Source organism: Pleurodeles waltl, chromosome 1_1 (genome assembly GCF_031143425.1).
Source record: "Pleurodeles waltl isolate 20211129_DDA chromosome 1_1, aPleWal1.hap1.20221129, whole genome shotgun sequence".
Taxonomy (NCBI): domain Eukaryota; kingdom Metazoa; phylum Chordata; class Amphibia; order Caudata; family Salamandridae; genus Pleurodeles; species Pleurodeles waltl.
The window spans coordinates 15,066,111-15,090,844 of NC_090436.1; the positions used below are offsets into that span (position 1 = coordinate 15,066,111).

Below are 24,734 nucleotides of genomic sequence, written 5' to 3' on the forward strand. Positions count from 1 at the left end.
ACAGAAATCATCTGTATACGATCTTGGATTCTTGGAGGTCGGTGGAGAACCAATTGGGTCTCTTGTGGTACTGTTTGCAGGCAGAGTTCCTTAGGGGCCAGTTGGTGATCAATTGGTAGAGGTTGCGGGCAGAGTGTGAGAAAGTAGCCTCTTTCTAGCCTTGTTACCCCCACTTTTGGCCTGTTTGTGAGTGTATGTTAGGGTGTTTTCACTGTCTCACTGGGACCCTGCTAGCCAGGGCCCAGTGCTCATAGTGAAAACCCTATGTTTTCAGTATGTTTGTTATGTGTCACTGGGACCCTGCTAGTCAGGACCCCAGTGCTCATAAGTTTGTGACCTATATGTATGTGTTCCCTGTGTGATGCCTAACTGTCTCACTGAGGCTCTGCTAACCAGAACCTCAGTGGTTATGCTCTCTCTGTCCAAATTGTCACTAACAGGCTAGTGACCAATTTCACCAATTTACATTAGCTGAGGTACCCAGGGTGTTGGGGTTCCAGGAGATCCCTATGGGCTGCAGCATTTCTTTTGCCACCCATAGGGAGCTCTGACAATTCTTACACAGGCCTGCCATTGCAGCCTGAGTGAAATAACGTCCACGTTATTTCACAGCCATTTACCAATGCACTTAAGTAACTTATAAGTCACCTATATGTCTAACCTTTACCTGGTAAAGGTTGGGTGCTAAGTTACTTAGTGTGTGGGCACCCTGGCACTAGCCAAGGTGCCCCCACATTGTTCAGGGCAAATTCCCCGGACTTTGTGAGTGCGGGGACACCATTACACACGTGTACTATACATATGTCACTACATATGTATAGCGTCACAATGGTAACTCCGAACATGGCCATGTAACATGTCTAAGATCATGGAATTGTCATCCCGATGCCATTCTGGCATTGGAGAGACAATTCCATGATCCCCCGAGTCTCTAGCACAGACCCGGTTACTGCCAAACTGCCTTTCCCGGGGTTTCACTGCAGCTGCTGCTGCCAACCCCTCAGACAGGTTTCTGCCCTCCTGGGGTCCAGCCAGGCTTGGCCCAGGAAGGCAGAACAAAGGACTTCCTCAGAGAGAGGGTGTTACACAATCTCCCTTTGGAAAAAGGTGTTAGGGCTGGGGAGGAGTAGCCTCCCCCAGCCTCTGGAAATGCTTTAATGGGCACAGATGGTGCCCATTTCTGCATAAGCCAGTCTACACCGGTTCAGGGATCCCCCAGCCCTGCTCTGGCGCGAAACTGGACAAAGGAAAGGGGAGTGACAACTCCCCTGACCTGCACCTCCCCTGGGAGGTGCCCAGAGCTCCTCCAGTGTGCTCCAGACCTCTGCCATCTTGGAAACAGAGGTGCTGCTGGCACACTGGACTGCTCTGAGTGGCCAGTGCCAGCAGGTGACGTCAGAGACTCCTTCTGATAGGCACCTTCAGGTGTTGCTAGCCTATCCTCTCTCCTAAGTAGCCGAACCTCCTTTTCTGGCTATTTAGGGTCTCTGCTATGGGGAATTCTTTAGATAACGAATGCAAGAGCTCATCAGAGTTCCTCTGCATCTCTCTCTTCACCTTCTGCCAAGGAATCGACCGCTGACTGCCCTGGAAGCCTGCAAAACTGCAACAAAGTAGACCTTGTAACACTGATCCGGACAATTCCATGATCCTAGACAAGTTACATGGCCATGTTCGGAGTTACCATTGTGACGCTATACATATGTTGTGACATATGTATAGTGCACGCGTGTAATGGTGTCCCCGCACTCACAAAGTCCGGGGAATTTGCCCTGAACAATGTGGGAGCACCTTGGCTAGTGCCAGGGTGCCCACACACTAAGTAACTTAGCACCCAACCTTTACCAGGTAAATGTTAGACATATAGGTGACTTATAAGTTACTTAAGTGCAGTGGTAAATGGCTGTGAAATAACGTGGACGTTATTTCACTCAGGCTGCACTAGCAGGCCTGTGTAATAATTGTCAGATCTCCCTATGGGTGGCACAAGAAATGCTGCAGCCCATAGGGATCTCCTGGAACCCCAATACCCTGGGTACCTCAGTACCATATACTAGGGAATTATAAGGGTATTCCAGTATGCCAATGTAAATTGGTGAAATTGGTCACTAGCCTGTTAGTGACAATTTGGAAAGAGAATGAGAGAGCATAACCACTGAGGTTCTGGATAGCAGAGCCTCAGTGAGACAGTTAGTCATAACACAGGTAACACATACAGGGCACACTTATGAGCACTGGGGCCCTGGCTGGCAGGGTCCCAGTGACACATACAACTAAAACAACATATATACAGTGAAATATGGGGGCAACATGCCAGGCAGGATGGTACTTTCCTACAACTCTACTGTACGACACTCTACGCCACTCTACTCTACTTGACTCTACGTCACTCCATGCCATTCTACTCTACTACACTCTATGCCACTCTATTCTACGACAATCTACGTCACTCAATGGCATTCTACTCTACTACTATACTACACTCTATGCCACTCTACGGCACGCTACTCTACGAGAATCTATCATACTGTACTCTACGATATTCTTGGCCACTCTACTCTACGACCCTCTATGTCACTCTACTCTACAATACTCTATGCCACTCTATTCTACTATACTCTACGTCACTCCATGCCATTCTACTCTACTTCACTCTATGCCACTCCACTCTACTATACTTTATGGCACTCTACTCTACTTTATTCTATGGCACTCCACTCTACTATACTTTATGGCACTCTACTCTATGACACTCTATGCCAATCTACGCTATCATATTCTATTCCACTCTAGTCTACGACACTCTACTTCACTCAATGCCATACTACTCTACTGCACTACTACACTCTACGACACTCCAGTCTACTACACTCTATGGCACCCTACTCTTCGACACTCTATGCCACTCTACTCTACGATATTATGTGCCACTCTATTCTACGACACTCTACGTCACTCCATGCCATTCTGCTCTACTCCACTACTACTCCCTATACCACGCCACTCTACTACACTCTATGGCACTCTACTCTACGACACTCTATGCCACTCTACAGTACGTTACGATATTCTATGCCACTCTATTCTACAACACTGTACATCACTCCATGCCATTCTTCTCTCCTACTCTACTACACTCTAAGCCACTCCACTCTACTACACTCTATGGCACTCTACTCTACGACACTCTGAGACACTCTAATCTATGACACTCTACGTCACTCCATGCCATTCTACTCTACTACACTATTACACTCTATGCCACGACACTCTACTACACTCTATGGCACTCTACAATATTCTGTGCCACTCTACTGTATGACACTCTATGGCACTCTACTCTACTACACTCTATGACACTCTACTCTACGACACTCTATGGCACTCTACTCTACGACACTCTATGACACTCTACGGAACTCTACGGCACTCTATGGCACTCTATGGCACTCCACTCTACTATACACTCTAATCTACGGCACTCTATGGCACTGCACTCTACGACACTCTATGCCACTCCACTCTATGACACTCTACGACACTCTATGGCACTCTATGACACTTACTCTACGATATTCTATGCCACTCTATTCTACTACACTCTACGTCACTCAATGCCATTCTACTCTACTACACTCTATACCATGCCACTCAACGAAACTCTATGGCACTCTACTCTACAACACTCTGAGGCAGTCTAGTGTACGATATTCTATGCCACTCTATTCTACGACACTCTACATCACTCAATGCCATTCTACTCTACTACACTGTGAGAAAGTAGCCTCTTTCTAGCCTTGTTACCCCCACTTTTGGCCTGTTTGTGAGTGTATGTCAGGGTGTTTTCACTGTCTCACTGGGATCCTGCTAGCCAGGGCCCAGTGCTCATAGTGAAAACCCTATGTTTTCAGTATGTTTGTTATGTGTCACTGGGACCCTGCTAGTCAGGACCCCAGGGCTCATAAGTTTGTGGCCTATATGTATGTGTTCCCTGTGTGGTGCCTAACTGTCTCACTGAGGCTCTGCTAACCAGAACCTCAGTGGTTATGCTCTCTCATTTCTTTCAAATTGTCACTAACAGGCTAGTGACCAATTTTACCAATTTACATTGGCTTACTGGAACACCCCTTATAATTCCCTAGTATATGGTACTGAGGTACCCAGGGTATTGGGGTTCCAGGAGATCCCTATGGGCTGCAGCATTTCTTTTGCCACCCATAGGAAGCTCTAACAATTCTTACACAGGCCTGCCACTGCAGCCTGAGTGAAATAATGCCCACATTATTTCACAGCCATTTTCACTGCACCTATGTAACTTATAAGTCACCTATATGTCTAACCTTTACCTGGTAAAGGTTAGGTGCAAAGTTACTAAGTGTGAGGGCACCCTGGCACTAGCCAAGGTGCCCCCACATTGTTCAGAGCCAATTCCCTGAACTTTGTGAGTGCGGGGACACCATTACACGCGTGCACTACATATAGGTCACTACCTATATGTAGCTTCACAATGGTAACTCCGAATATGGCCATGTAACATGTCTAAGATCATGGAATTGCCCCCTCTATGCCATCCTGGCATTATTGGGACAATTCCATGATCCCAGTGATCTGTAGCACAGACCCTGGTACTGCCAAACTGCCTTTCCTGGGGTTTCACTGCAGCTGCTGCTGCTGCCAACCCCTCAGACAGGTTTCTGCCCCCCTGGGGTCAAGCCAGGCTTGTCCCAGGATGGCAGAACAAAGGACTTCCTCTGAGAGAGGGTGTTACATCCTCTCCCTTTGGAAAAAGGTGTGAAGGCAGGGGAGGAGTAGCCTCCCCCAGCCTCTGGAAATGCTTTCTTGGGCACAGATGTGCCCAATTCTGCATAAGCCAGTCTACACCGGTTCAGGGACCCCTTAGCCCCTGCTCTGGCGCGAAACTGGACAAAGGAAAGGGGAGTGACCACTCCCCTGACCTGCACCTCCCCTGGGAGGTGTCCAGAGCTCCTCCAGTGTGCTCCAGACCTCTGCCATCTTGGAAACAGAGGTGCTGCCAGCACACTGGACTGCTCTGAGTGGCCAGTGCCACCAGGTGATGTCAGAGACTCCTTCTGATAGGCTCCTTCAGGTGTTAGTAGCCTATCCTCTCTCCTAAGTAGCCAAACCCTCTTTTCTGGCTATTTAGGGTCTCTGTCTCTGGGGAAACTTTAGATAACGAATGCAAGAGCTCATCAGAGTTCCTCTGCATCTCTCTCTTCACCTTCTGCCAAGGAATCGACTGCTGACCGCGCTGGAAGCCTGCAAAACTGCAACATAGTAGCTAAGACGACTACTGCAACTCTGTAACGCTGATCCTGCCGCCTTCTCTACTGTTTTCCTGCTTGTGCATGCTGTGGGGGTAGTCTGCCTCCTTGCTGCACCAGAAGCTCCGAAGAAGTCTCCCGTGGGTCGACGGAATCTTCCCCCTGCAACCGCAGGCACCAAAAAGCTGCATTACCGGTCCCTTGGGTCTCCTCTCAGCACGACGAGCGAGGTCCCTCGAATCCAGCAACTCTGTCCAAGTGACCCGCACAGTCCAGTGACTCTTCAGTCCAAGTTTGGTGCAGGTAAGTCCTTGCCTCACCTCACTGGGCTGCATTGCTGGGAACCGCGACTTTTGCAGCTACTCCGGCCCCTGTGCACTTCCGGTGGAAATCCTTTGTGCACAGCCAAGCCTGGGTCCACGGCACTCTAACCTGCATTGCACGACTTTCTAAGTTGGTCTCCGGCGACGTGGGACTCCTTTGTGCAACTTCGGCGACCACCGTTTCACGCATCCTCGTAGTGCCTGTTTCTGGCACTTCTCCGGGTGCTACCTGCTTTGGAGAGGGCTCCTTGTCTTGCGCGACATCCTCTCTCTCTCCTGGTCCAATTTGCGACCTCCTGGTCTCTCCTGGGCCTCAGCAGCGTCCGAAAACGCTAACCGCACGATTTGCAGCTAGCAAGGCTTGTTGGCGTTCTTTTGGCGGGAAAGTACTTCTGCACGACTCTCCACGGCAAGTGGGATTCGTCCACCCAAGGGGAAGTCTCTAGCCCTTTTCGTTCCTGCAGAAACCGCAGCTTCTTCTGTCCAGTAGAAGCTTCTTTGCACCCGCAGCTGGCATTTCCTGGGCATCTGCCCATCTCCAACTTGCTTGTGACTTTTGAACTTGGTCCCCTTGTTCCACAGGTACCCTAGATTGGAAATCCACAGTTGTTGCATTGTTGGTTGGTGTCCTTCCTGCATTATTCCTCTATCACGACTTCTTTGTCTTTTGGGGAACTTCAGTGCCTTTGCACTCCTTTTTCAGGGTCTTGGGGAGGGCTAATTTTCTAACTCTCACTATTTTCTAATAGTCCCAGCAACCCTCTACAAGGTCACATAGGTTTGGGGTCCATTCGTGGGTCACATTCCACTTTTGGAGTATATGGTTTGTGTTGCCCCTATCCCTATGTTGTCCCCATTGCATCCTATTGTAACTATACATTGTTTGCACTGTTTTCTAATACTATACTGCATATTTTTGGTATGGTGTACATATAACTTGTGTATAATTGCTATCCTCATACTGAGGGTACTCACTGAGATACTTTGGCATATTGTCATAAAAATAAAGTACCTTTATTTTTAGTATAACTGTGTATTGTGTTTTCTTATGATATTGTGCAAGTGACACTTGTGGTACTGTGGTAGCTTCACACGTCTCCTAGTTCAGCCTAAGCTGCTCTGCTAAGCTACCATTACCTATCAGCCTAAGCTGCTAGACACCCTATACACTAATAAGGGATAACTGGGCCTGGTGCAAGGTGCAAGTACCCCTTGGTACTCACTACAAGCCAGTCCAGCCTCCTACATTGGTGGCAGCGGTGGGATAAGTGCTTTGAGACTACTTACCACTCTTGTCATTGTACTTTTCATAAGAGAAAAATATACAAAACAAGTTCAGTGTGTGTACACATAGCTAAAAAGTTTTGCATTTCCTCTTTTCACTCTTTTCTAAAGTGCTGAAAAGTACTTCTAAACTTTCAAAAAAGTTCTTAAAAGTTTAAAAAGTTTTTTTTCTGTCTTTCTAAAAAGTTCTGAAAACTTTTTTCTCTTTTTCTATCACTTTAACTCTCTCTAAAAATGTCTGGCACAGGCCAAAATGTTGACCTGTCTAAGATTGCATATGATCACCTTAGCTGAAAAGGAGCAAGGAGTCTCTGCATACAGAGAGGTTTGAGTGTAGGGAAGAATCCTTCCTTGGAACTGTTACTTAAAATGCTTAGAGAACAGGATAAGGCTAAAAGTGCCCCATCTGTTGAAAAAGTAGCTAATGGTTCTCAATCTGATCCAGGGACTCCCCCAGGTAAAGTTTCAGGAAAGAAACTTCTTAGCCTTCCCATTACAAGCCAGTCTAGCATAGTTGGTACTGAGGTGGAGTCACATCATACAGATGATGTGCTCTCACATTACACTGTCAGCCAAGCTGTTAGGGTGCCCTCTGTAAGGGACAGGTCTCCTTCTGTCCATTCTCACCATACTTCTGTGTCTAGGAATGTCCCTCCACACCCACCCTGATGACAGAATGTTAGAAAGGGAACTCAATAGATTGAGAGTGGAGCAATCCAGACTGAAGCTTAAACAGCAACAGCTGGATTTAGATAGACAATCCTTAGAAGTAGAGAAGGAAAGACAGAGGTTGGGTTTAGAAACCCATGGTGGCAGCAGCAGTATTCCCCATAGTCATCCTGTAAAAGAGCATGATTCCAGGAATCTGCACAAGATAGTTCCCCCTTATAAGGAGGGGGATGACATTAACAAGTGGTTTGCTGCACTTGAGAGGGCCTGTGTTGTACAGGATGTCCCTCAAAAACAGTCGGCTGCTATCCTATGGCTATCATTTAGTGGAAAAGGTAGGGATAGGCTCCTTACTGTGAAAGAAAGTGATGCCAATAATTTTACAGTTCTTAAGAATGCACTCCTTGATGGTTATGGCTTAACCACTGAACAATAGAGGATAAAGATCAGAGAGACCAAAAAGGAATCTTCACAAGACTGGGTTGATTTTGTTGACCATTCAGTGAAGGCCTTGGAGGGGTGGTAACATGGCAGTAAAGTTACTGATTATGACAGACTGTATAACTTGATCCTGAGAGAGCATATTCTTAATAATTGTGTGTCTGATTTGTTGCACCAGTACTTGGTGGACTCTGATCTGACCTCTCCCCAAGAATTGGGAAAGAAGGCAGACAAATGGGTCAGAACAAGGGTGAACAGAAAAGTTCATACAGGGGGTGACAAAGATGGCAATAAGAAGAAAGATGGTGAAAAATCTCAAGATAAGCATGGGGATAAGGGTAAAACCAAAGATCCTTCTTCAAATCTTAAACACTCTTCAGAGGGTGGGGATAAAACACATTCTTCCTCTTCTTCTCAACCCACACACATTAAAAAGCCTTGGTGCTTTGTGTGTAAAAACAAAGGCCATAGGCCAGGGGATAAGTCCTGTCCAGGTAAACCCCCTGAGCCTACCACCACTAATACATCAAGCTCTAGTGCCCCTAGCAGTAGTGGTACTAGTGGTGGGACTGCTGGCAACAGTCAAGTTAAGGGTGTAGTTGGGTTCACTTATGGGTCCATGGTAGAAACTGGGGTAGTCAGTCCCAAGACAGTTTCTGTCACACCTAGTGGGACTGGCCTTGCCACACTGGCTGCTTGTCCCCTTACAATGGATAAGTACAGGCAGACAGTTTCAATAAATGGTGTTGAGGCCTTGGCCTACAGGGACACAGGTGCCAGTATCACTTTGGTGACTGAAAACCTAGTGCACCCTGATCAACACATCATTGGACAACAATATAAGATTATTGATGTCCATAACTCCACTAAGTTTCTTCCCTTAGCTATAATTCAGTTTAGTTGGGGTGGAGTTACTGGCCCTAAGCAGGTGGTGGTATCACCTAGCTTACCTTTAGACTGTCTCTTAGGTAATGACCTAGAGGCCTCAGGTTGGGCTGATGTAGAGTTTTATGCCCATGCAGCCATGCTGGGCATCCCTGAGGAATTGTTCCCTCTCATTTCTACTGAAATGAAAAAGCAAAGGAGAGAAGGCCTGAAAACTCAGGATCCCTCTCCATCAACAGGTAAAAGGGGTATCAGAGTATCCCCTAACCACTCTACCATTCAGGATACCATTCCTGTGGTGGGAGAAACCTCTCCTGGGGTGGCACCTGTTCCAAGGGAATCATCAGTTGGCAAAACTGTACTCCCTGAGGTAGAAGTACCTCTCTGTGGGATAACTAACATTGGTGAGAAAAAGAGCACCATTTTAGTTAACATGGAGCATCCCTCCAATCCTCCCAGAGAAACTTTAGTGCAGAAACCCTGCACTGCCTCACAACACTTAGGACAGCATCCCTGCCCTAGTGTGGAGCTCATAGGACAGCATCCCTGCCCTGCTCCAACTCAAGAGAAACAGCATCCCTGTTCTCTCTTCCAGCCATATGGACAAAGTTTTTGCCCAGCTATGGCTTTTCTGAGACAGCATCCCTGTCTGGCATTTCCATCACTACAAATAGGTTCAGTGGACAATTCCCACTGCTCTAAACTAAAACTTACTGATAGAAACTCTGAAAATACATCTTCACATTGTTGGTTAGCTAAAAAACTTCAAACAGGGTGGTTTACATCCCCACAGGGAAGTAACCATATAGTGGATGATAAAGGGAGTAACCAGTCTATTGCAGAGCTACTCTCTACTTATCACCACTTAGACAATAAAGTCTCAACTGGCCAAGGTTAGCCTTATTTTCCTTCGTTTGGGGGGGGGGGGTTGTGTGAGAAAGTAGCCTCTTTCTAGCCTTGTTACCCCCACTTTTGGCCTGTTTGTGAGTGTATGTCAGGGTGTTTTCACTGTCTCACTGGGATCCTGCTAGCCAGGGCCCAGTGCTCATAGTGAAACCCCTATGTTTTCAGTATGTTTGTTATGTGTCACTGGGACCCTGCTAGTCAGGACCCCAGGGCTCATAAGTTTGTGTCCTATATGTATGTGTTCCCTGTGTGGTGCCTAACTGTCTCACTGAGGCTCTGCTAACCAGAACCTCAGTGGTTATGCTCTCTCATTTCTTTCAAATTGTCACTAACAGGCTAGTGACCAATTTTACCAATTTACATTGGCTTACTGGAACACCCCTTATAATTCCCTAGTATATGGTACTGAGGTACCCAAGGTATTGGGGTTCCAGGAGATCCCTATGGGCTGCAGCATTTCTTTTGCCACCCATAGGGAGCTCTAACAATTCTTACACAGGCCTGCCACTGCAGCCTGAGTGAAATAATGCACACATTATTTCACAGCCATTTTCACTGCACTTATGTAACTTATAAGTCACCTATATGTCTAACCTTTACCTGGTAAAGGTTAGGTGCAAAGTTACTAAGTGTGAGGGCACCCTGGCACTAGCCAAGGTGCCCCCACATTGTTCAGAGCCAATTCCCTGAACTTTGGGAGTGCGGGGACACCATTACACGCGTGCACTACATATAGGTCACTACCTATATGTAGCTTCACAATGGTAACTCCGAATATGGCCATGTAACATGTCTAAGATCATGGAATTGCCCCCTCTATGCCATCCTGGCATTATTGGGACAATTTCATGATCCCAGTGGTCTGTAGCACAGACCCTGGTACTGTCAAACTGCCTTTCCTGGGGTTTCACTGCAGCTGCTGCTGCTGCTGCTGCCAACCCCTCAGACAGGTTTCTGCCCCCCTGGGGTCAAGCCAGGCTTGTCCCAGGATGGCAGAACAAAGGACTTCCTCTGAGAGAGGGTGTTACACCCTCTCCCTTTGGAAAAAGTTGTGAAGGCAGGGGAGGAGTAGCCTCCCCCAGCCTCTGGAAATGCTTTCTTGGGCACAGATGTGCCCAATTCTGCATAAGCCAGTCTACACCGGTTCAGGGACCCCTTAGCCCCTGCTCTGGCGCGAAACTGGACAAAGGAAAGGGGAGTGACCACTCCCCTGACCTGCACCTCCCCTGGGAGGTGTCCAGAGCTCCTCCAGTGTGCTCCAGACCTCTGGCACGTTTCCTTTTTTCGTTTGTATTGCAACTCGTTTTCCTTTAAGGAAAACGGGCTGCAATAGCAAAAAAAAACTGCTTTATTTAAAAGCAGTCAAAGCCATGGTGGTATGCTGTCTCCAGCAGGCCACCATCCCTGTGAGTGCTGCGATTCGCAGATGGTGTCAGGGACACCATCCTGCATCCGGGTTTGCGACTCGCAAATTGCGAATCGCTCAGACTTGCAATTTGCGACTCGCAAACCCAAATATCGTACATCTGGCCCCTAGTCACTCTACTCTACAATACTCTATGCCACCCTATTCTACTACACTCTACGTCACTCCCTGCCATTCTACTCTACTTCATTACTACACTCCATGCCACTCTACTCTCTGGCACTCTACTCTACGACACTATGTCACTCTACTCTACGACCCTCTATGTCACTCTACTCTACAACACTCTATGTCACTTCATGCCATTCTACTCTACTGCACTACTACACTCTATGCCACTCCACTCTACTACACTCTATGAGACTCTACGACACTCTATAGCACTCTACTCTATTACACTCTATGCCACTCCAATCTACTACACTCTATGACGCTCTACTCTACGACCCCCTATGCCACTCTACTCTACAATACTCTATGCCACACTATTCAATTTGACTCTACGTCACTCACTGCCATTCTACTCTACTACACTACTACACTCTATGCCACTCTACTCTATGACACTCTATGGCACTCTACTGTATGACACTATGTCACTCTACTCTACAATACTCTATGCCACTCTATTCTACAACACTCTATGTCACTTCATGCCATTCTACTCTACTACACTCTATACCACGCCACTCTACTTCACTCTATGCCACTACACTCTACTGCACTCTACGGCACTCTGCGGCACTCTGCGGCACTCCATGCCATTCTACTCTAGTACACTACTACACTCTATGCCACTCCATTCTACGACACTCTATGACTCTCTACGACACTCTATGGCACTCTACTCTACTACGTCACTCCATGCAATTCTACTCTACTACACTCAATGCAGCTCCACTCTATGGCACTCTACTCTATGACACTCTACGGCACTCTACTCTATGACACTCTATGCCACTCTATTCTACGACACTCTACGTCACTCCCTGCCATTCTACTCTACTACACTACTACACTCTATGCCACTCACCTCTACTACACTCTATGGCACTCTACTCTACAACACTCTATGCCACCCTACTCTATGACACTCTGTGTCACTCAATGCCATTCTTCTCTACTACACTACTACACTCTATGCCACTCCATTCTACTACACTCTATGACACTCTATGGCACTCTACTCTACTACACACTACGTCACGCCATGCAATTCTACTCTACTACACTCTATGCATCTCCACTCTATAGCACTCTACTATACAACACTCTACGGCACTCTACTCTACGACACTCTACGGCACTCTACTCTATGACACTCTATGACACTCTATTCTAGGACACTCTACGTCACTCCCTGCCATTCTACTCTACTACACTCTATGCCACTCACCTCTACTACACTCTATGGCACTCTACTCTACGACACTCTATACCACCCTACTCCATGACACTCTATGTCACTCAATGCCATTCTACTCTACTACACTACTACGCTCTATGCCACTCCAATCTACTACACTCTATGATGCTCTACTCTACGACCCTCTATGCCACTCTACAATACTCTATGCCACACTATTCAATTTGACTCTACGTCACTCAATGCCATTCTACTCTACTACACTACTACACTATATGGCACTCTACTCTATGACACTCTATGGCACTCTACTATACGACTCTCTATGGCACTCTACTATACGACACTATGGGGGTGATTCCTACTTTGGCGGGCAGCGGAGGCCGCCCGCCAAAGTACCCCCGCCAGAACACCGCTGCGCGGTCAAAACACCGCCGCGGTGATTCTGGCTTTCCCGCTGGGCTGGCGGGCGACCGCCAGAAGGCCGCCCGCCAGCCCAGCGGGAAAGCACCTTCAACGAGGAAGCCGGCTCCGACTGGAGCCGGCGGAGTTGAAGGCGTGCGACGGGTGCAGTAGCACCTGTCGCGATTTTCAGTGTCTGCTTGGCAGACACTGAAAATCTTAGTGGGGCCCTCCCACGACGCCCGTTACCGCCAGCCTCTTCCTGGCAGTGAAAACCGCCAGGAACAGGCTGGCGGTAAGGGGGTCGGAATCCCCATGGCGGCGCTGCAAGCAGCGCCGCCATGGAGGATTCCCTAGGGCAGCGGGAAACCAGCGGGACACCGCCGGTTTCCCGTTTCTGACCGCGGCTGTACCGCTGCGGTCAGAATTGCCCTGGATGCACCGCCAGCCTGTTGGCAGTGCATCCGCGGTCCCCTACCCTGGCGGTCTCGGACCGCCAGGGTAGGAATGACCCCCTATGTCACTCTACTCTACAATACTCTATGCCACTCTATTCTACAACACTCTATGTCACTTCATGCCATTCTACTCTACTACACTACTACATTCTATACCACACCACTCTACTACACTCTATGCCACTCCATTCTACTACACTCTATGACACTCTACGACACTCTACGACCCTCTATGGCACTCTACGACACTCTACTCTACTACACTCTACGTCACTCCTTGCAATTCTACTCTACTACACTCTATGCATCTCCACTCTATGGCACTCTACTCTATGACACTCTATGGCACTCTACTCTATGACACTCTATGCCACTCTATTCTACGACACTCTACGTCACTCCCTGCCATTCTACTCTACTACACTACTACACTCTATGCCACTCACCTCTACTACACTCTATGGCACTCTACTCTACGACACTCTATGCCACCCTACTCTATGACACTCTATGTCACTCAATGCCATTCTACTCTATTACACTACTACACTCTATGCCACTCCATTCTACTACACTCTATGACACTCTATGGAACTCTACTCTACTACACTCTACGTCACTCCATGCAATTCCACTCTACTACACTCTATGCATCTCCACTCTATGGCACTCTACTATACAACACTCTACGGCACTCTACTCTTCGACACTCTACGGCACTCTACTCTACGACACTCTATGCCACTCTATTCTACGACACTCTACGCCACTCCCTGCCATTCTACTCTACTACACTCTATGCCACTCACCTCTACTACACTCTATGGCACTCTACTCTACGACACTCTATGCCACCCTACTCTATGACACTCTATGTCACTCAATGCCATTCTACTCTACTACACTACTACACTCTATGCCACTCCATTCTACTACACTCTACGGCACTCTACGGCACTCTACGGCACTCCATGCAATTCTACTCTACTACACTCTATGCATCTCCACTCTATGGCACTCTACTATACAACACTCTATGGCACTCTACGAAACTCTATGGCACTCTACTCTATGACACTCTATGCCACTCTATTATACAACACTCTACGTCACTCCCTGCCATTCTACTCTACTACACTCTATGCCATTCACCTCTACTACACTCTATGGCACTCTATGACACTCTATGTCACTCCATGCCATTCTACTCTACCACACTACTACGCGCTATACCACTCCACTCTACGAGACTCTACTCCCTCCATGACACTCCACTACTATACTATTCTCTTATACGCCACTTTATGACACTCCACTTCACTCCACGCTACTCTACACCATTTCATGCCTTTCTACCCCACTCCATAACACTCCACTCTACTCTACGACTCTCCACTTTACAACACTCCACACCACTCCCCATTATGCACTAACTTTTAGCCATGCTGAACCGCTGCCAAGCTGGTGTACAACATGGCTAAAACATATTGGAGAAGCCAATAGCTCTTGCATAGCTAAGACCGATTGGTTCTGCCAATGCTTGTTTAAGAGGAGGCAGTGATCCCTTGGGCCACTGTCTGCTCTTAAAAAATATGTTTTCAACCGTTCTCAACGGGGAAATGGTCCTTTGGGGACCTGGTGCGTAACTGACAGCAGCCGTCTATTGAAACCCACAAGTGCTCTGTCTCTCTTCTAAGCGCTAATACTTAAGACAGGATCAGAGCACCACTCTGGCCACTCAACCACAAGTTACAACACCACGTAGGAAATACCCTTCCAACCGAGCACGAGCTCAACCCACGGTATAGCGCTTTGGAGCCCGGCAAGGGTTATGAAGCGCTACACGAATGCAGTTAGAGTTACCCCTATTTTTCATCTGTGCTTTTTTTTCTCGATGGTTTGTTTTGACTGCTCGACTTTTCTCCCGAACTTCTTACCCCTCAACCCCCATACACTAACACACACTACCCCATTCTTTCCAGAGTAGGACATCTCTGCGCTTTTCTCATTTTTAAAGAAAGCAGCGGCGGTAGAATATAGCGCTTCTCCCGGTCTCTGCTTTTAATTAATTGATTAATCCCTACAATTAATACTAAATAACTCATCATCATAAGAGACACCGCTCTTGAAACTAGTTTTTCTTCTTGCACATCCCTGTGACCTTCAACCTCAGCCTCACAGGTTCAGGCGAGGACCGGACTACAACCCCCAGAATGCACCTAGTCACTGATGAAACCCCCCAGGACTGGCCCCCGACTAACAAGGAGTCCGACGAAACGTCCCCCATTAATAGCAGGTGCAGTAAACCCGGCATGAAAACTCACGGAATCTCCTCTTCATCCAGTTTTTTCTTTCTCCCTCGGGTTTCTCTCCAGTGTCCCCCCATAAAAGACCGAAGCACCCCTTTATATACCCCAGAATAGTAATGCGGCGTAGGTGGTGCCTTTCGCTGATTGGTGGAGGAAAGGGGGCAGTTATGTGACCCTTTAATCTGAAGCCAGGTGTCCCCGCGGCTTTCACTTTCTGCGTAGTCCCCTCCGCCCCCTTTATTTCAGGGAAGCCCCGGGTTTACTGGAAAGAGAAACTTAAGGGATAACAAGCATTGGCAAAGCCAACGGAGCTCGCCGATACGAAAACTTTTGGCTTTACCTGTTTGCTGGAGGTGGAGAGACAGATTAACGGCGAGCCGAGCCAAGGGCCTGGCTCGGCTTGGAGGGTGCGTGCACGAGCCGAGCCCTGCAAATGTTTGCCATGTAAATCTTACAACAAACATCACGTGACGAAGTCTTCAAAATTCAAGAAAGTGTATTTAACTAGTGGAAGCTGTGACATTAATAGGTCTCACTGCAGCACTGCCCGGAGAAGGAATTATTACAAGTGATGGTTTTTAACATGAACTTAGAACCATTCTGCCCTTGCCCCCTCCTCATAACACTCCCATTACTGAACAGTTGTCACATTAACCCAGGATTTGGCCCAGATCCTTAAACACAGAGTACATCATAGTCTATTCAATTAAACACAGTAGGGTTTTGTGCAGCTGGTGCTCTGATCTCATGTATTTGAAGGTGCTTTCAGATGCGATCCTGAAGAAAAGGATGGTCTGTAAAATAACATCTTTGTAGAGGATCACACAGTTTGGTTAAGCAGGGAAGCCACAATTAATTCATGGTTTTCTGGTTTGACTTCAAACAAATCAGCCACTGAATGGGTATCTCTTTGCCTCTTCTTTTACCTGAAATGTTAATGCTTAGTTCTTACCTCTTTGTGCGTGAGGGGGGTGCGAGGGTGGCAGGCAGAAGCCATATGAAAGCTCGGCTCGTTCTGGGCTCGAGGTTCCGAAAGGTCATCGAGTCAGAGCCAGGCCTCAGGCTTGAGCTTTCAGGGTCTGGCCTAGCTCTCCTGTTTGCCAATGTCTTTTAGCAATGTTGTACAGCAGCGCAGCTGTGAAGTGTGGCTATCAGTAGGTTAGAAACAAAGCACTATCCGCTGGCCATGTTATAGCGCGTTTCTTTCTAATTTCAGATGGGCTGGGCAACATGAATAATGGGAGGGAGGGAGCAATTGGGGGCGGGGGGGGGGAGTTAACGGGCAAACGACAGTAAGACAAAAGTACAATGAAGCAGCCAGCACTGGCCGCTTCATAGCGCTTTTTAAACACAGACAAATGGGGGTGCGAGGGGAGGAAGCAACAAAGAAAACAGGTTGGGGGAAGGGGAAGAAGAAAGAAGGGTAACAAGTGGATGCAACTCAGGGAAGGGGTGGGGGTGAACAAGCACCACTAGCAACATGGGGTGTCAGAGGGAGAAAACAATTCTACCTTAATCGCATCACGAGCAGCGGAAAGACACTATTCAAGATGGAGCAATCAGTACATGGTCCATGCTCCACAAGAAAGAAGAGGAAGTGAAGCTGCCACATTCTGGCCAATTAGGAGGCAGCAAATAAGAGTGAAAATGAAGGCAACGAATGCTAAGGAATGGGCGGGCTCCAAGCCCCTACAGTAAACAATACCCCTTGCTGTCTTCAGACAAGACCTGAAAAAGACGTGGACGGACACAATACTTGGCTCCAGGGTTGGACTCAGGACCAAAAGCAGCCCTGCAAAAAAAAAACCCTGCTCCTGTACTCCTCTTTCTCAACATCTCTCTTTCGTCTCCTCTTATGCCCATGTGCCTGCTGTAATTACCAGAGTACTCGAGGGGAAGCATTCCTATGCAACGTTTCATACTCAGGGGTCCCTTGTAGTCCCTACAGGGTTTAACTAAGTGGTCCCTCTTCTTTTACAGATTACTTTATGTATATAAGAGGAAAACACAGAGGTTTGGCCTCCCCCTTTTTTTGTCTGAAGGAAGTTTGATCTTTCAAAACTTATATGGTGTTTAAACACCCCCACTAACGCATCCACATATTTTTTAACCCATCCAAGCAACACAAGAAGGACATGTTTAAAGTGACGCAGGTAACACAGCAGCGCACAGCCACCGTGGCGTGGTTATTGCACAATGGGTACCGGTCTGTTTTTCAGATGCGTTGCATAGCTCCACCTCTTATTTGCACATACGACTGATGTTCAAGCATGCATGGACACCCGTTCACATGGAATAAGGGCGCGGGAACGCTCAGTTTAGGAACCACAAATTGATTGTCGCTTGTAGTATTCACATCAGATACATTGTGTTGTGTGACAGTCGCCACTGGGTAGCTAGAGTTAGGTCTGTGTTCCTAGGAAAGCATTCCTTGCATTGCTAATAACTTTGGCCCTGTTCGACGAATCGCCATTAAACTTTCCAAAACTCTGCTACGTTTTGATTAGTTTGTGCATGGAAAGTTTTGGGGTGATCCGTCAAGCGGGGGCTGAGAAAAATGTGGGTGTCTCAAAACATTCCCATGCATTTACCAAAGACTTCTTTAAGAAGGGCTACAGCACAAACTGCTGAAGGGAATTTGAAAGGAAGCTGGATCTGAGTCCGCGGATTATGCTTTTTGTGATCTGGTGTAAATCTGTTCAGCAATTCTTCAAAGGTTAAGTGTGAGAAGGTAGCTTCTTTCTAGCCTTGTTACCCCCACTTTTGGCCTGTTTGTGAGTGTATGTCAGGGTGTTTGTCACTGTTTTCACTGTCTCACTGGGATCCTGATAGCCAGGCCTCAGTGCTCATAGTGAAAACACCATGTTTTCAGTATGGTTGTTATGTGTCACTGGGATCCTGCTAGTCAGGACCCCAGTGCTCATAGGTTTGTGGCCTATATGTATGTGTCACTGGGACCCTGTCACACAGGGCCCCAGTGCTCATAGGTGTGCATGTATATGTTCCCTGTGTGGTGCCTAACTGTCTCACTGAGGCTCTGCTAACCAGAACCTCAGTGGTTATGCTCTCTCATTACTTTTAAATTGTCACTAACAGGCTAGTGACCATTTTTACCAATTTACATTGGCTTACTGGAACACCCTTATAATTCCCTAGTATATGGTACTGAGGTACCCAGGGTATTGGGGTTCCAGGAAATCCCTATGGGCTGCAGCATTTCTTTTGCCACCCATAGGGAGCTCTGACAATATTTACACAGGCCTGCCACTGCAGCCTGAGTGAAATAACGTCCACGTTATTTCACAGCCATTTTACACTGCACTTAAGTAACTTATAAGTCACCTATATGTCTAACCTTTACCTGGTAAAGGTTGGGTGCAAAGTTACTTAGTGTGAGGGCACCCTGGCACTAGCCAAGGTGCCCCCACATTGTTCAGAGCCAATTCCCTGAACTTTGTGAGTGCGGGGACACCATTACACGCGTGCACTACATATAGGTCACTACCTATATGTAGCTTCACCATGGTAACTCCGAATATGGCCATGTAACATGTCTATGATCATGGAATTGCCCCCTCTATGCCATCCTGGCATTGTTGGTACAATTCCATGATCCCAGTGGTCTGTAGCACAGACCCTGGTACTGCCAGACTGCCCTTCCTGGGGTTTCACTGCAGCTGCTGCTGCTGCCAACCCCTCAGACAGGCAGCTGCCCTCCTGGGGTCCAGCCAGGCCTGGCCCAGGATGGCAGAACAAAGAACTTCCTCTGAGAGAGGGTGTGACACCCTCTCCCTTTGGAAAATGGTGTGAAGGCAGGGGAGGAGTAGCCTCCCCCAGCCTCTGGAAATGCTTTGTTGGTCACAGATGTGCCCAATTCTGCATAAGCCAGTCTACACCGGTTCAGGGACCCCTTAGCCCCTGCTCTGGCGCGAAACTGGACAAAGGAAAGGGGAGTGACCACTCCCCTGACCTGCACCTCCCCTGGGAGGTGTCCAGAGCTCCTCCAGTGTGCTCCAGACCTCTGCCATCTTGGAAACAGAGGTGCTGCTGGCACACTGGACTGCTCTGAGTGGCCAGTGCCACCAGCTGACGTCAGAGACTGCTGCTGATAGGCTCCTTCAGGTGTTAGTAGCCTTTCCTCTCTCCTAGGTAGCCAAACCCTCTTTTCTGGCTATTTAGGGTCTCTGTCTCTGGGGAAACTTTAGATAACGAATGCATGAGCTCAGCCGAGTTCCTCTGCATCTCCCTCTTCACCTTCTGATAAGGAATCGACCGCTGACCGCGCTGGAAGCCTGCAAACCTGCAACATAGTAGCAAAGACGACTACTGCAACTCTGTAACGCTGATCCTGCCGCCTTCTCGACTGTTTTCCTGCTTGTGCATGCTGTGGGGGTAGTCTGCCTCCTCTCTGCACCAGAAGCTCCGAAGAAATCTCCCGTGGGTCGACGGAATCTTCCCCCTGCAACCGCAGGCACCAAAAAGCTGCATCTCCGGTCCCTTGGGTCTCCTCTCAGCACGACGAGCGAGGTCCCTCGAATCCAGCGACACCGTCCAAGTGACCCCCACAGTCCAGTGACTCTTCAGCCCAAGTTTGGTGGAGGTAAGTCCTTGCCTCACCTCGCTGGGCTGCATTGCTGGGAACCGCGACTTTGCAAGCTTCTCCGGCCCCTGTGCACTTCCGGCGGAAATCCTGTGTGCACAGCCAAGCCTGGGTCCACGGCACTCTAACCTGCATTGCACGACTTTCTAAGTTGGTCTCCGGCGACGTGGGACTCCTTTGTGCAACTTCGGCGAGCACCGTTTCACGCATCCTTGTAGTGCCTGTTTCTGGCACTTCTCCGGGTGCTACCTGCTTCAGTGAGGGCTCTTTGTCTTGCTCGACGTCCCCTCTCTCTGCAGGTCCAATTTGTGACCTTCTGGTCCCTCCTGGGCCCCAGCAGCGTCCAAAAACGCCAAACGCACGATTTGCGTGTAGCAAGGCTTGTTGGCGTCCATCCGGCGGGAAAACACTTCTGCACGACTCTCCAAGGCGTGGGGGATCCATCCTCCAAAGGGGAAGTCTCTAGCCCTTGTCGTTCCTGCAGTATTCACAGTTCTTCAGCCTAGTAAGAGCTTCTTTGCACCAACCGCTGGCATTTCTTGGGCATCTGCCCATCTCCGAGCTGCTTGTGACTTTTGGACTTGGTCCCCTTGTTCCACAGGTACCTTCAGACAGGAATCCATCGTTGTTGCATTGCTGATTTGTGTTTTCCTTGCATTCTCCCTCTAACACGACTATTTTGTCCTTAGGGGAACTTTGGTGCACTTTGCACTCACTTTTCAGGGTCTTGGGGAGGGTTATTTTTCTAACTCTCACTATTTTCTAATAGTCCCAGCGACCCTCTACAAGGTCACATAGGTTTGGGGTCCATTCGTGGTTCGCATTCCACTTCTGGAGTATATGGTTTGTGTTGCCCCTATCCCTATGTTTCCCCATTGCATCCTATTGTAACTATACATTGTTTGCACTGTTTTCTAAGACTATACTGCATATTTTTGCTATTGTGTATATATATCTTGTGTATATTTCCTATCCTCTCACTGAGGGTACACTCTAAGATACTTTGGCATATTGTCATAAAAATAAAGTACCTTTATTTTTAGTATAACTGTGTATTGTGTTTTCTTATGATATTGTGCATATGACACTAAGTGGTACTGTAGTAGCTTCACACGTCTCCTAGTTCAGCCTAAGCTGCTCTGCTAAGCTACCATTATCTATCAGCCTAAGCTGCTAGACACCCTATACACTAATAAGGGATAACTGGGCCTGGTGCAAGGTGCAAGTACCCCTTGGTACTCACTACAAGCCAGTCCAGCCTCCTACATTAAGGGTCAAAGATAGTTGTATATCTGGACGGTCAGGTCCTTATAAGTCTTAAAAGGCTCTTGTGGGGGGACGCCAGTTAAAAAACAGAGTGTTCCGATTAGCCCAGGGAGCTTTTTTTCCTTGGCCAATCACACTCCTGCAGGAGTTGCCTCTTGTGGGAGTGAGCGCTCTGATTGGCTGCCAGAAACACAAGAAAAATGTTGCTGGCGCCCATTACAGGGCTCAGGACTTAATCCTCTTTCTAGATGTAAATAAATAAATTAATGTAAGGGGGCAGGGTAGGGAAACCCTGCGCCCCTAGACTCCATGGGGGGAACATAGATGGAACCCCCTTTGGCCAACATTTTTTAAAAAATCTGCATTTTGCTGTGATCCCATGGGACGCTCACTGGATTGAATAAAATGGGGGAAAAAACTGTGTCCCAGCGCTGCGTTGTTTAATTAAGGGGAGGGGCATAGCCGTCCTCACTGTGTCTTCAATGTCCCTGGGGACCCCAAACCTGAGGATGATATATTTGAGGGAAGGGGGACCCCATGGCCTCCCTCCCTGAGCCTCAAAAGTCCCTCGGGCCCTATCTCCTGGAGCCACTAAATTTTTTAAAGGGGAAAGAGGCTACGCAGTCCCCATCTCTGAGCCTTCCATGGCCAAGGGATCCCATCCTGTGGACGGGCTCATATACTGTATCCCGGAGAGCCCACCCCCGGGACACAGAAGTTTCCCCACCCGCACTGGCATGGGCAGGGAAACTTGTACTTTAAAAATGCTCCAGCCAGTTGGGAGCTGGCTTTGATTTATTTCCCTGGCTGCACTAATGCGGATCAAGATATTGCTCCTTCCTAGAGGGAGCATGTAGGAAAGTACCATCTTGCCTGGCATGTTACCCCCACATTTCACTGTATATATGTTGTTTTAGTCCTTGTGTCACTGGGACCCTGCCAGCCAGGGCCCCAGTGCTCATAGTATGTGCCCTGTATGTGTTCCCTGTGTGGTGCCTAACTGTCTCACTGAGGCTCTGCTAACCAGAACCTCAGTGGTTATGCTCTCTCTCTGCTTTCCAAATTTGTCACTAACAGGCTAGTGACTAAATTTACCAATTCACATTGGCATACTGGTACACCCATATAATTCCCTAGTATATGGTACTGAGATACCCAGGGTATTGGGGTTCCAGGAGATCCCTATGGGCTGCAGCATTTCTTTTGCCACCCATAGGGAGCTCTGACAATTCTTACACAGGCCTGCCACTGCAGCCTGAGTGAAATAATGCCCACATTATTTCTCAGCCAATTTTTACTGCACATAAGTAACTTATAAGTCACCTATATGTCTAACCTTCACTTAGTGAAGATTGGGTGCCAAGTTACTTAGTGTGTGGGCACCCTGGCACTAGCCAAGGTGCCCCCACATCGTTCAGGGCAAATTCCCCGGACGCTGTGAGTACGGGGACACCATTACACGCGTGCACTATACATAGGTCACTACCTATGTATGGCGTCACAATGGTAACTCCGAACATGGCCATGTAACATGTCTAAGATCATGGAATTGTCGCCCCAATACCATTCTGGTATTGGGAGGATAATTCCATGATCCCCCGGGTCTCTAGCACAGAACCCGGGTACTGCCAAACTGCCTTTTTGGGGTCTCTACTGCAGCTGCTGCTGCTGCCAACCCCTCAGACAGGTTTCTACCCCCTGGGGTCCAGGCAGCCCTGGCCCAGGAAGGCAGAACAAAGGACTTCCTCTGAGAGAGGGTGTTACACCCTCTCCCTTTGGAAATAGGTGTGAAGGGCTAGGGAGGAGTAGCCCCCTCAGCCTCTGGAAATGCTTTGATGGGCACAGATGGTGCCCATTTCTGCATAAGCCAGTCTACACTAGTTCAGGGATCCCCCAGCCCTACTCTGGTGCGAAACTGGACAAAGGAAAGGGGAGTGACCACTCCCCTGACCTGCACCTCCCCTGGGAGGTGCCCAGAGCTCCTCCAGTGTGTCCCAGACCTCTGCCATCTTGAAAACAGAGTTGTTCGGGGCACACTGGACTGCTCTGAGTGGCCAGTGCCAGCAGGTGACGTCAGAGACTCCTTCTGATAGGCTCTTACCTGTCTTGGTAGCCAATCCTCCTTTGTTGGCAGCCAAACCTCCTTTTCTGGCTATTTAGGGTCTCTGCTTTGGGGAATTCTTCAGATAACGAATGCAAGAGCTCACCAGAGTTCCTCTGCATCTCCCTCTTTGCCTTCTACCAAGGATCGACCGCTGACTGCTCCAGGACGCCTGCAAAACTGCAACAAAGTAGCAAGACGACTACCAGCAACATTGTAGTGCCTAATCCTGCCGGCTTTCTCGACTGTTTCCTGGTGGTGCATGCTCTGGGGGTAGCCTGCCTTCACCCTGCGCCAGAAGCTCCGAAGAAATCTCTAGTGGGTCGAGGGAATCTTCCCCCTGCTAACGCAGGCACCAAAAGACTGCATCACCGGTCCTTTGGGTCCCCTCTCATCCTGACGAGCATGGTCCCTGGAACACAGCAACTCTGTCCAAGTGACTCGCACAGTCCAGTGACTCTTCAGTCCACGTTTGGTGGAGGTAAGTCCTTGCCTCCCCACGCCAGACTGCAAAGCTGTGTACTGCGTGATTTGCAGCTGCTCTGGCTCCTGTGCACTCTTCCAGGATTTCCTTCATGCACATCCAAGCCTGGGTCCCCAGCACTCCGTCCTGCATTGCACAACCTTCTGAGTTGTCCTCCGACTTCGTGGGACCCCCTTTTGTAACTTTGCGTGGACTCCGGTTCACTTTTCTTCTACATGCCTGTTGGGGTACTTCTGCGGGTGCTGCCTGCTTCTGTGAGGGCTCTCCGAGTTGCTAGACGCCTCTTCTGTCTCATCCTCCAAGTGGCGACATCCTGGTCCTTCCTGGTCCTCAGAAGCACCCAAAAACATCTACTGCAACCCTTGCAGCTAGCAAGGCTTGTTCACAGTATTTCCGCATGGGAATACTTCTGCAAGCTTCATCGGAACGTGGGACATCCATCTTCCAAAGGAGGTTTCCTAGTACTCTTCTTTCTTGCAGAACTCCAAGCTTCTTCCAACACGGAGGCAGCTTCCTTGCACCTTCATCCGGG

General features: G+C 48.5%; 1 long non-coding RNA gene across 1 annotated transcript in view; it reads right to left on the minus strand.

Annotated features, from left to right (window-relative positions):
* The window catches only part of LOC138254272 (uncharacterized), a 104,297-nt gene extending 88,471 nt beyond the window's left edge, over positions 1 to 15,826 (minus strand). Inside the window, exon 1 of the long non-coding RNA XR_011196991.1 lies at positions 15,767 to 15,826. This is a non-coding gene — a long non-coding RNA (uncharacterized lncRNA). The remainder of the gene's footprint in view (positions 1 to 15,766) is intronic.
* Positions 15,827 to 24,734: the final 8,908 nt, after the last annotated feature.